Genomic DNA, 12,103 nt, shown 5'->3' on the forward strand with positions numbered 1-12,103 from the left:
TCACAACAAAAATCTTCATAGCAGCAGTCAAAACAAAAAACAAAACAAAACATTTTGTTTTTATGATTAAAATGTTTTTGCTGTTCTAACAAATCAAAACCTTAACATTTGACCGAACCTTTTAAAACTGCCTGAGCCTCAGTAGAACCTGTCAAGCCTCATAAGGCTAAACCCCTCTTGACCTTTAGAAAGCGTTTTTAAAATCCTCAGGTTAGGCAGGTATTTGAACTGATGTGGTAGTGCTTGGTTTTAGCAGATTTTTACATGTTTTTATAATATGTACTGGTCTTACTAGATTACTGCTTAACTGTAATGGTTCTGTGCACGAATGTTTAATTTTTACCTTTTTAATTTTTTGCATTTTGGCATGTTTTATCTTTTAAAAAAATTCTGGGGTTCTTCAGAAACACTAGGAAATAAGAAGCTGCCTTAAATTGAGACTTTGGGCCCATCTAACTCAGTAATATTTACAGCAGGGGAGCTGAAGCTGTGGCCTTTGGGTAGAGATGTTCTTGGGCTCTAAGTCCCATCATTCCCACCCAGTATGGCTTGTGGTCAGGAATGATGGAAGCTGAAGTCCAGAAACACCTAGAGGGTCATGGGTAGCCCACACCTCACACCTGGAAGAGTGGCTGCCGGTCAAAACAGGCATTTTCCCCTCCTCCCTGGAGATACATAACTGCTACTGAACCTTTTGCATGGATCACTTGTGCTTTATTGTCAAGCTATATAACCTTTGGGCTAGACAGCAGAACACATTTTAGAAATAAAGGCTTTGAAGATGCCAAATGGAAACCAAACACATAATCACAGTGCCAGTTTACTGTAATGCAGTGTTTCCCAAACGTTTTTGGGCAACGGCACACCTGCTTACCGGAAAAAAATCTCGCGGCACACCACCATTAAAGCCCCGCCCCGTGACGTCAGTGCGCAGCGTCACGCCGGGAGGGACGCACAAAAGTGAACGTTTTTTCCCTCCCCCTTGCCGGGGTGGGAGGAGGCAGCAGAGCGAGGGCAGCTGAGGCGGCGGCGGCGGCAGCTGAGGCGGCGGCGGCTGCGATAGCGGGCGGAGGAGGAGCCGTCGCCGGGAGTTGCTGCTGCTGCTGTTGCTGCTGCTGCCCGGACATGCCGGCCTCCTCCTCCTCCGCTGTCTCGCGCTCCTCCCTTTTGCGCGCGCTGCCCCGCCGCTCGGCACCACCACCGCGGAGCCGCCCCGGCTCGACGCGGATCCTCCCTGCCGCCTCTCGCCGCCGCCTCTCGCCCGCCTCCCTCCCACGGCACACCAGCCGGTGTCTCACGGCACACTAGTGTGCCGCGGAACACCGGTTGGGAAACACTGCTGTAATGGCACTCCTTGCCTGCTTTTCCAAGAGAGGAAGGTATGAACAGCAGCGTTGAGAACACTGCACTTTCTCTCCCCTAATCATAAGCATCGCTACTTTCAAACAATGCATTAATTATATTCATCCCAATTTGTGGTAACCCACAGAGATTGCCATGCCAGTGCACTGGGCTTCTAGTAGCACTTTCCCACAAATGCTGCTTCAGATGTATTAGATGTTTGACAGCTATTAAACGGATACGCTAAAAGCCACCCAGAGAACATCAGCCGAGTTCTAGCACTTTAGAATGATGATGAAGCTTTCTCAAGCACATGATTTCCATCACCCAACATGCACTCTTGAACAAAAAGAGGTTTTCTTAGAGTCTGCATACTGAAATCAGGAGAATGCACAAGGTATTCTTCAGAATTTAATGCTAAGTTGTGAGGAGACAACGCTAAAAGGCTCCCGCCCTAGCACAAGTCATTTACAATGACTCTGCTGCACAGAGAACATAAAAAGGATGTTAAGGTTTAAATTCAGATTAGACAGAACCACATAGAAAGGCAAAAAATCTCTTGAACAGAGACTTTTAAATTTGATCAGTTTACCCCAAAATATGACTGGGGTCAACATTTGCCAAAGGAGAACAAAACTCCTTGCAGAAAATCAAGGACATCTCTTGCCTTTGCCCACATCAGAGGCAGGCCTCATCTCTCCAATTCATGGACCACAGCAAAAATCCACTGGCCCTGATAGCTACATAATGGTCAGGAAATAGAAAAGCCTCCAACTGCAGTCCTGTACCCACTTACTTAGGAGCCAGACCACTGAATTCAGTGGGACTTTTGAGTAGAAATGTGTAGGATTGCACCATCAGCCACCTATGGAACTAAGGAAAAGCAAACTTCAGCTTAGGCATTATTATTCCTCTCACTCATGATTAGCAAGAAGCAGCTTGGCCCTGCAGACCTGTCCAATATAATAATAATAATAATAATAATAATAATAATAATAATAATAATAATTTTATTTGTACCACGCCCTCCCCAGCTGGAGAGGACCATAGAAAACGCCACACATGAAAGAGACAAGCAAACATGTTGACTCCCATGCTGGTAAAATTGGCTGAAACCAACACAGAATAGGATATATGGTAGTTTGCTGATTTGTCATGGATTCTTTAGCTGTGATTCCTACATTACAGGGTTGGACTAGATGGCCAACTCCATATGATGATGATTTTTTTAATTATCATCATATGGTATAGCCCTTCTGGAACTGTGTCACCAAGCAACATGGCAGAGGACTTTCAGTCTGAATAAAGGTAAAGGTACCCCTGCCCGTACGGACCAGTCGTGTCCGACTCTAGGGTTGTGCGCCCATCTCACTTAAGAGGCCAGGGGCCAGCGCTGTCCGGAGACACTTCCGGGTCACATGGCCAACGTGACGCAGCTGCTCTGGCAAGCCTGCACCAGCGCAGCGCACGGAAACGCCGTTTACCTTCCCGCTAGAAAGCGGTCCCTATTTATCTAATTGCACTTAAGGGTGGTTTCGAACTGCTAGGTGGGCAGGAGCTGGGACCGAAAGACGGGAGCTCACCCCGCCAACCATGCGATCGGCAAGCCCTAGGCACTGAGGTTTTACCCACAGCGCCACCCGCGTCCCTCAGTCTGAATAGTTCTCCACAATAAAAGGAAAAAGGCGGGGGACTGACGGACGGACAGACTAGAGCTATTCTAATGGACATGCTAGTTTTCCAGAAACAAGGAGTCCAGGGAGAACCATCCCCAAAAGGCTGCATCATAAGATCCCCACCCCCTCTCCGCAACACACATCAGCTCTTAGTTATACTGCACTCTGCTTAACTCAGACATTTTTCACGTTCCTCCCTCTGGCAACCTAGAGAGATTAGGTTGTACTGTATTTGCAGTTCTGCTTTATAAGTTACTTTTCCCCAACAAAAAGATCAATTTCAGGGTTGGAAAACAAACATGTAGTTTGTACTATATGAAAGACAACAAGATTGTTTTCTATTTTGCAGGTAAAAGAGACGAGGAAACCGACGTATCTGTTCCTTCACTGCATACCTGCAATGCCCTTCATATATTACAAAATACATATCCGTACACCTACTATGAAAAATACAGCAGGCTGTATAAAGCATCCTGACTGTAGGTGCAAATAATATGCCTACTCACAGATCTGAAGCAGCGCAGCTTGTTGCAACACTGAGAAACATAACCCAGAGACAGGGAAATTGTGCTTTAGCATAGCACAGAGGATCACTGTTGGTTTTCTCCAAAGGGAACCACTGTACAAAATAGTCTTGCAGAAGAACACATGCAGAAGCAGGAGAGGGCTTGAAACGAACTAAGGAAACGTTCTCTGTGCATTATCAAATTGCCTGCAACTCTCATTTTAGGCAAAATGAAACTATGTTAAATTCAGAATACATCTAGCTAACGCCAGGTCATTCAGATACTGGCTGAATTCCAAATTTGTTCTGACACTAGCATATCTGGCCAGTGTCCCCTGGGAGTCATGTGATCATGCATGCCTGTAGCAGGGAGAAGGAGAAGGGCATTCAATGATAGCAGCGCACAGAAGGCATACAGATAGCCTACACAATCTCGACCAGTTTTATTTACTGAATCCCTACAGGACAAAAACACCATGTTTTCTACCTTCACGTAAAGTGCTGTTTCTGCATTTCTAAGCCACCAATATAATTGTTTTCCAGCTGCCAGTCTCAGTGGTATCTTCTAGCTTATATATGAAACAGGCTTCCCTCCCCCAACTTCCTTTTGTTCACACTGCAGGAGTGGGAAACCTGTGGTCCTCTAGCTGATGCTGAACTGCCACTCCCACCAGCCCCAGCCAGCATGGTCAATGGTTAGGAAAGATGGGAAATGATGTCTAGCAATATCTGAAGTGGGAGGCACAGGTTTCTCACAACTGTTCTGCAATTTGAGCTAAAAAAGTAATAACTAAATGTTGAGACATAGCTGGTGGATTGATTAGATTTATATACTTTCTCTCACACATCAAATGCATACATACAGTGTTAATGGTGCTCTCAATATTCCATTCAAAGTAATAAAATAAGGAACAAAAAAAAAGCCTTTCAATTTTCAACTGAGTATACATTCCATAGCACTTTCACCTTGCTTAAAATTATGAGGAAAAACCTGACCTACATTGGCCCCCAGTACGTTTCTGAGCACAATTCAAAGTGTTGGTGTTGACCTTTAAAGCCCTAAATGTCCTCGGCTCAATATACCTGAAGGAGCGTCTCCACCCCCATCGTTCAGCCCAGACACTGAGCTCCAGCTCCGAGGGCCTTCTGGCTGTTTCCTCCCTGTGAGAAGTGAGGTTATAGGGAACCATGCAAAGGGCCTTCTTGGTAGTGGCACCCTCCCATCAGATGCCAAGGAAATAAACTACTATCTGAATTTTAGAATAAAAAAATTCCTTCCAGTAGCACCTTAAAGACCAACTGTTAGTTCTTGGTATGAGCTTTCGTGTGCATGCACACTTCTTCAGATAAGAAAGCTCAGAGGTGAAGAGGTGCAACAACAGTGGTGGTGCTATGTTTTTATTCTTTTGCAGAGAAGGAAATTTGACTAGCAATTACTAGATAAGACAGTTGTGCACATGGAAAGTTAGGATGCATTCTTAAGATGGGTTATTTCTCTCTTTCAGTTCTTCAGTTCGTACTATCCTTTTCCAACAACTTATTTCTACTATGGACAATCTTGTTTGACTTGTCTTCATTCTGCCTACACATCAGCAAAGTGCTGGCTAACTACTGTGCTACTAAAGTAGAACTATTACTAAAATGGTTAGATACTTTCCATCATTTGAATTAGCATTTTTATTTTGCCTTGTTTTATCCAATCTTCTCAAGTGGGAAGGGGCGGAACCATGTGCCATATATACTAGGATTTTGTCTTTAAAGGAAAATCCTGAACCCCTCAAACCATGGTAGAAGCACTTTGCAGTATAACTCCAGTAGTAAACTAACAATAAAGCAACAGTGCAAGTCTTCACAAAGTTTTGATGCTGCCTATAATGATGTAAGCGGAATCTTTGCAGCTGGGCATCACTCAAGTCAATGTTTAATCCAATCGGTTATTATTCTTCCCTTACCTTTGACTTCTTAGTTAACAGAACTGTAAGTGAAGGTATCTATGAATATTTGAAATATTGCAGTTATAGTATCAGCAGTACAGACAGGAAAGAAGGAGAAGCTGTCCAAATAAATGCATCCGAGTCATTTCTGCTTCAGCTACACCAGGTTGCCCCTACCCACTGAAATGCTAGCGACACATAAATATACAGGTTTGCATCAGGTTTCTGCTCAGAAATCAAATTTGGTGATCACAAAATCAACGTCTCTTAAAAGGAATAAATGTGGGGGAAATGCAGAAATGTACTCTTATTTGCTCTGTGCACAGTTGATAATGTTGCAGTTTGTTCTGTTTTTCTGATTGGAATTTTGCGTTCAATCTGTCGCCTGACAAACAAAAGTTGCAATCAACTCTGTCCCACCTCAAGAAATGCATGACCTAATTCAATGGCCACAAGGCTCTAGCATTCAGTTACTGCACATGTGAAGTCTTATCACCACCTTTCACATGTCAGGATGGAAAATGGCAATTCAATAACCTTCTCTTCTCATCAGTATTCTCCAGCGCTCACATATGCTTAAAGGTAGCTCCTTTAAACTAATTCACTGGCCATGAGTCATACTTTAAAAATGAGTCTTACTTTAAAATGTTTGGAAAGTGTTATGTTTTTAGGGGGGAAGTTGTGCTGCTCTGCAGTTGCTGTAATTCACCAACAGTCATTGGAATAGAAGACGAATCAGAGCAAATACAAATAAATAAAGCTGTGGGTTTGAAACAAACTCCCTCCCTCAAAAGAGCCCCAACCTATTAACTATTCAGTCCCAATTCAGGCCTTCTACCTTAACGACATTGGGCCCCAGGCATTTTGAAGTCTTGAATGGTTCCAGATACTAACCCACTGGTCTATAAATATGGAAGTGACTTCAGCATCAAAGGTACATGAGCTAGTTTTGGAATAGCCTGGCTTGAGAAGCTGCCCTGCCCTTGATGGATGCCATCTCTCTGAACCAACCTTCTGTTTCCAGCGTGCTCAGTTTCCCCCTACCTGCATCATACACAAGGTTGGTCTACCAACTCATAATCATCACCATGAAGCACAACCAACTGTTGTATATTTGTTTCTGTTCATTTTGCTAAAAAAAAAACTCTAGGGAATTAAAAGTCTAAACATACGGGTAAAATTCAAGAGAAAATTTGTTTTGTGGGGTGAAACGCAGTTTTCCTCAGTGAGGCTTCTTAGCACAAAAGAGGTACCTGTTGTCATGGAAGTTCGTAACTATCATTTTTTGTTCTGTGCCATGGCTGTTTTTTGCCCGCCAACTACCTTCATACTGATCCTGCCAGAACTAGCAGTAACAAGTATTGAGATTGAGGCACTTTACTTATTAAATTTATAGCCTGCCCTTCCTCCCAAAGGAGCCCAGGGTGGGACTTAATGTACAACTTTCACACGTCTGGCATGCTAGCATGTCTACATGCCAGTCACCAAAGAACTACTAATCATGTCAAATAATAGGTAGCTGGAAACACTCTTCACTGTAATCCAGCAATAATACTAACCAGATACAGTAAGAACAAAGAGGAATCTTTTGCCATTATCCCCAACATTTATACAGAAAGATTCCATGAACTTATGTACTTATTGAAGTACACTGACTCTCCATACAATGGGGCTCCTTGGAACCATGACCGAACCTTGAAAAGTTTTTCTGGTATTTGCCAATGCAAAACATCTACCGCTTGGTTGAAGTCACTATTACTCATTTAGCTTCAACAGTGTACAATAAACTGTACAGAACACAGAAGCAGCAGGGTCCCTGTCCCCAAATGTTTACAGTTTTAATTAAACAGAGGAGAAGGAAGAGTTTGTTCCAGGATGAATGTGTGTCAGTACTACAGCCTGTTCTAGGGGGTTATAACCTATCCAAATAATAAGTCAGGGTCAACCACAACTCGATTCTACAACTTAACTGGACAAACCCTTACTTCATACAAATTATTTTTAGGAATCTGGCATTTCCATAGTTCTGGTGTATTGCTAATCTTCAAGCACAGGACCAAAAACAAAGTCCCAACAGAAATCATAGCCACAAAGCAAGAATGGGAAAACAAAAGATGATAACATGAGGGATTGTGTACAGAAAGAGGCAAGTTGTGGTTCTTTATAAAAAGAGCCAGGGTGGTGTAGGGTTAGAGTGTTGGACTAAGACCCAGGAAACCAGGATTCAAATCCTCACTCTGCCATGGTGTGGGCTGGCTGTCCTTGGGCCAGTCATCACCTCTCAGCCTAAACTTTCTTACAGGGTTGTTGTGAAGATAAAATGGGGAGGGGATGAACCTTGAGCTCCTTGAAGGAAAGATAAGGAATAAATGCAATAATCAATCAATTAATGAATCCAAAAATCATTCAATGATCACAGAGCTTCTAGTCAACATCTGGTATGGACCAGCATCTCCAAAACATGATTAGATATACAAATGCTATGATAGATTTAACAGAATTAATGGGAAAGATAATTCCTGATAGAGGGTCAACAGATTATTTAGAACTTGGTCACTAAGACACTACTGGAAGTCTCATATGATTCTTTTAACCTAGGCTCTGTGTTATCTTTTGGTGTAAGGAACAAAGAGCCCCTTTGTACTCACTGCATCTGTTAAATTTCATATATATCAAATAATCATTTATATCTCTTCATGTTGCAAGAACCAGCATAGACTGTCCTCCTGCCCTTCCTACTTTTATAGAGAGCAACACCAAATGAGAATCAAGGATTGGGCAGAAACCTTAAGAATCAGCAGCCAGTTAAAACAGGAGGTGGGGAAAGGACGGAATGGGAAAGAGGGGGGAAGATAAGCATATGGAATTAATTGGTGAATGTTGGATGTCTTGGAAAGGGCTGCTGAGCTTGAAGAAAAGATGTGGGCCTAGGCTCTACAGACAGACATTACTCCGTTTCCCTTCTGGGGGAAAGGTATGCAAATGCAACGTAGCACATTTTATGTAAAGCCTCACTCCTCTTGGCGTCTTCAGTTTCTAAAGCTTTCATTCCCATGTTACTGTTGCTGGAGGCTGCATATGCAGAGGCATATGCATCAGTCCCAGCACAACAAAAATGCAGCACAAAGCAGAAGGGATAATAGGAGCTAAACTACCCCAAGGCAATCACTCTCCTTCCCTGGAAACAATACCACATATCTTTGTCATAGAGGGGCAATGGAAGGGATGACAGGTGGAGACTGTAACTGCGCTCCAATAACAAAACACACACACATACACACACACCATGGAAGAGACATGCAGTTCGGAAATACAGGCAACTCCTCATTTGCACAAGGGTTGCAATCCAGCTCATTGTGCACATTGGTGATGTGCACTTAAGCCCACCCAGAGTCAAAAACTGTGTGCATCAGCGGTCAAACATATGAAAAATCAAACATATGAAAAATGATCACCACCTGTACTTCTTGATCCAGCATTGTCAACTGAAGCCCAAGTGGCCTTGGTAGGTCAATGCATCTTTTACCAGATTTAGGTGGTCAGTCCACTCTTGGAAAGGGATAGTCTTGCTACAGTGAAGCAAGCTCTAGTAACCACCTGGATTACACTGGATTGGTGTCATACTTTATATATGGTGAAATGACTCAGACAGAAGCTTTAACACTTTGTCAGTGAGTGCTGTTCATATTACATCTATTATGAAATAATTAAATTGGGTGCCTATTTGCTCCCAAACACAAATTTACTGTACTTTAAAAGCCTTGGGACCCATATACATAAAGGAACACTTCTTCCCATGCCAGCCTGCTCTGATATTGAGATCTTTTGTAGATGCGCTTGTCTATGCACCACTTTTAATGGAGATCTCTTATGTGGTCAGAAGGGTCAGCACCTTTTTGGTGGTAGTATCCTGACTTTGGAATAAGACATTTCCATTTGTCCAGGCATTCTGGTGATGCCTTATTTGGAACCGCCTTCTCTGCTCCCTGGTATTAAGCTTTTAACCAGCCTTTAATCTTATTGTTTATTATAGAGTTTGATACTGTTGTATGCATATACTATGTGAACAATTGCAGTAGTAAGATTTCTATACTGCTGATAAACTAAGTCCTCTGGGCAGTTTACATACCTACTTTTAGAATAAAACACACAATTCAACTGTTTGTTTTTATTTTTTTTTTAACTAAAATCCAAACCTGTACATACCAAAGAGTCTTAATGTAAGCACAAATGCAAACACCAGAAAAACCAAAAGGGGCAAAATAAATTAAGTGACAGAATGTAAAAAGGACACACACACACACACACACACACACACACACACAAACACAAACACACACACACCCCGCCCTAGAATCATCTGATGAAGGGTTGTTAATAACTATTTTAAGCGAACAAACAAAACTTAGCTTCCAAATCTGTCTCACACTCTACTTGTTTTCTTTGTAGTTTCTTCCACCACCAGCTGGGAAAGCAGCTTTTTGAACCCCCTCTTGAGGGAATGAGTACAATAAGCCTGCAACTTACGTGGGGCTATGCTCTGGGGAACGTGCCAAAAGCCAAAATCACGTATAGCCAAAACACACTGGGTTCAATGGCAGGTGGGTTTACCAAGGTCATTTTCCTCAGAACCCCTCCCCCTTTTATTTTATTTTTTTTGCCACACATACAAAGCTGAATGCACACAAGTTAAATGTGCGTAAATTGTGGGCTTACTCTAAAACAGTATAGGTGGTATTCAACTACTTAGTCATGCCCATTAACTTAGTGGATTTTTATTACACTATACCTTCCTTTCAGTTTTCTGATGTTGCACTCCTTAAAAGTATGGCTAGTTCAAGGTTACACAGTTTTGCAAATACTGTACATTGCCAGAGAAACACAAAATCAGCATCTAATGTCTATTTGGGGGAAATATACTGGCCTGTACTTAATACTACATAGTTAATGGCAGCTGAAAGGCCTTGAAAACTTCCAGAGAAGATAATCCCAACAGATGTTATTGAGGCCTTTCCCTCAGTCCTGCTTCTGCACAAGGGAAAAACTTTAGTTCAACTGCATTGGTAACAATTCATTCTGTTAAACTTGTACAAACTCTCAACATGGATGCATATTTAAAGTGGTTTAATGCTTACTTGTAAGAGTCACTGAGCTTATCTGGCAATTCTGTCACAGTTTCCAGCTCTGCTGCAATGATAATGTAACTTCGCCTGAGAACGACCTCTATACGAAGCCCCACAGCTATCCTCAACAGCCTCTTTTCAAAAGCAGCAAAAGATACAAATGACTTCTTCCAGATAAACAGCATCACAGTCCTTGGAATATAGATACCCTGGAAACCGAGGCTGATGCATCCAAAACCTACATCACTGTGAAAGATCATGTACAATCAAGAACACAATCTAGGCATAGCCCTCAACCTCAAAAGACTTAGCTGAACTGACACACACTCCTGTTTCCTGAATCCAAAAGACCATGTTTGCAATCTGATGCACTTCTTAGTCCATCTGCATGATAAGTCCCAGTAGGTTTTAATGGCTAAACCGGGATTAGAACATTCTAATCCTGTTTTAACATTATGATAAATCTCTTTAGTCAGCAGCTCATCTAGCTGCAGTCTACTTCTCCGAGTGTCTACTATGACAGTGCTTGATTCTGGGAGGCTCTACTGACCATGATGATTTTATAGTGTTGTACCCAAGCCCTTCCTGCTGTGAACACAGTGGGGATTCCTATACACTAGTACCTTGGTTGTTAAACTTAATCCATTCTGGGAGTCTGTTCAAGTCCTGGAACCATTTGAAAACCAAGGTGCGGCTTCCAATTGGCTACAGGAGCTTTCTACACTCAATCAGAAGCTGGGGAACCCACGTTGGACATTTGGCTTCAAAAAAAAGTTCGCAAACCGGAACACTCACTTCTGGGTTTGCGGCATTGGGGAGCCAATTTGTTTGGGAGCCAAGCCATTTGACAACCAAGGTACCACTGTACACAGTTGGTCTTAAACGTGGCGATAGCAGGCAAAGGCTTGGGATATATGCCACTACGCACTCTAGCCAGACCCAAGAGACCCAACTAAATACAAAATAAGGCACAATTAGCTTCATGATAAAGTCTGAAATCCTAGAAGAGATTTCAGATGAGAATGGGGTTTGCATTTTTTGTCTGATTAGCCAAGGGACTAGATTCAGCCAACCTCTGTTAATGCTTCACCTTGCTCCTTGAATCTTGCCACTCCACTAACTGCTGCCAAGACAGCAAGAGCTAGAGCTCACAGGCTAGCTTAGTGAGTCAACACACCGCAGGATACAGGTTTGGAAACAAGATTATTTGTTAACCAACAGATGTACTAAGATGGGGGTCTTAACAGAAAAGTTGAGCCTTGGGGTGAAAGGAAATGCATTAAGGTACTACTTGGGTGGTAACAGAAAGAAGAGTAGCAAAATATGTTTCCTCCAGTGATAATAAAGGGCCAACATACAGACCCATCTATCTCCTGAGGCACCAGAATTACCATCATGCTGTACGGCCTTCATGGCATTTAATATTTAAACAGGCCAATAAATATTTCAGGACACAGCCATCCCAATAAGAACTCTATTAGGATAAAAGCATACACTAATACTGGAAGGCCACGACCGCATCTT

The 12,103-nt window shown here is 42.6% G+C and overlaps 1 protein-coding gene across 23 annotated transcripts in view; it reads right to left on the reverse strand.

Annotated features, from left to right (window-relative positions):
• RBFOX2 (RNA binding fox-1 homolog 2) overlaps positions 1-12,103 on the reverse strand; it is a gene marked incomplete at its 5' end in the record, with an annotated part of 175,398 nt that overhangs the window by 69,362 nt on the left and 93,933 nt on the right. The gene's annotated exons all lie outside the window — the stretch shown is intronic.

The sequence above is a fragment of the Podarcis bocagei genome (assembly GCF_964188305.1).
Source record: "Podarcis bocagei genome assembly, chromosome: 10".
In the NCBI taxonomy this organism is placed as follows: domain Eukaryota; kingdom Metazoa; phylum Chordata; class Lepidosauria; order Squamata; family Lacertidae; genus Podarcis; species Podarcis bocagei.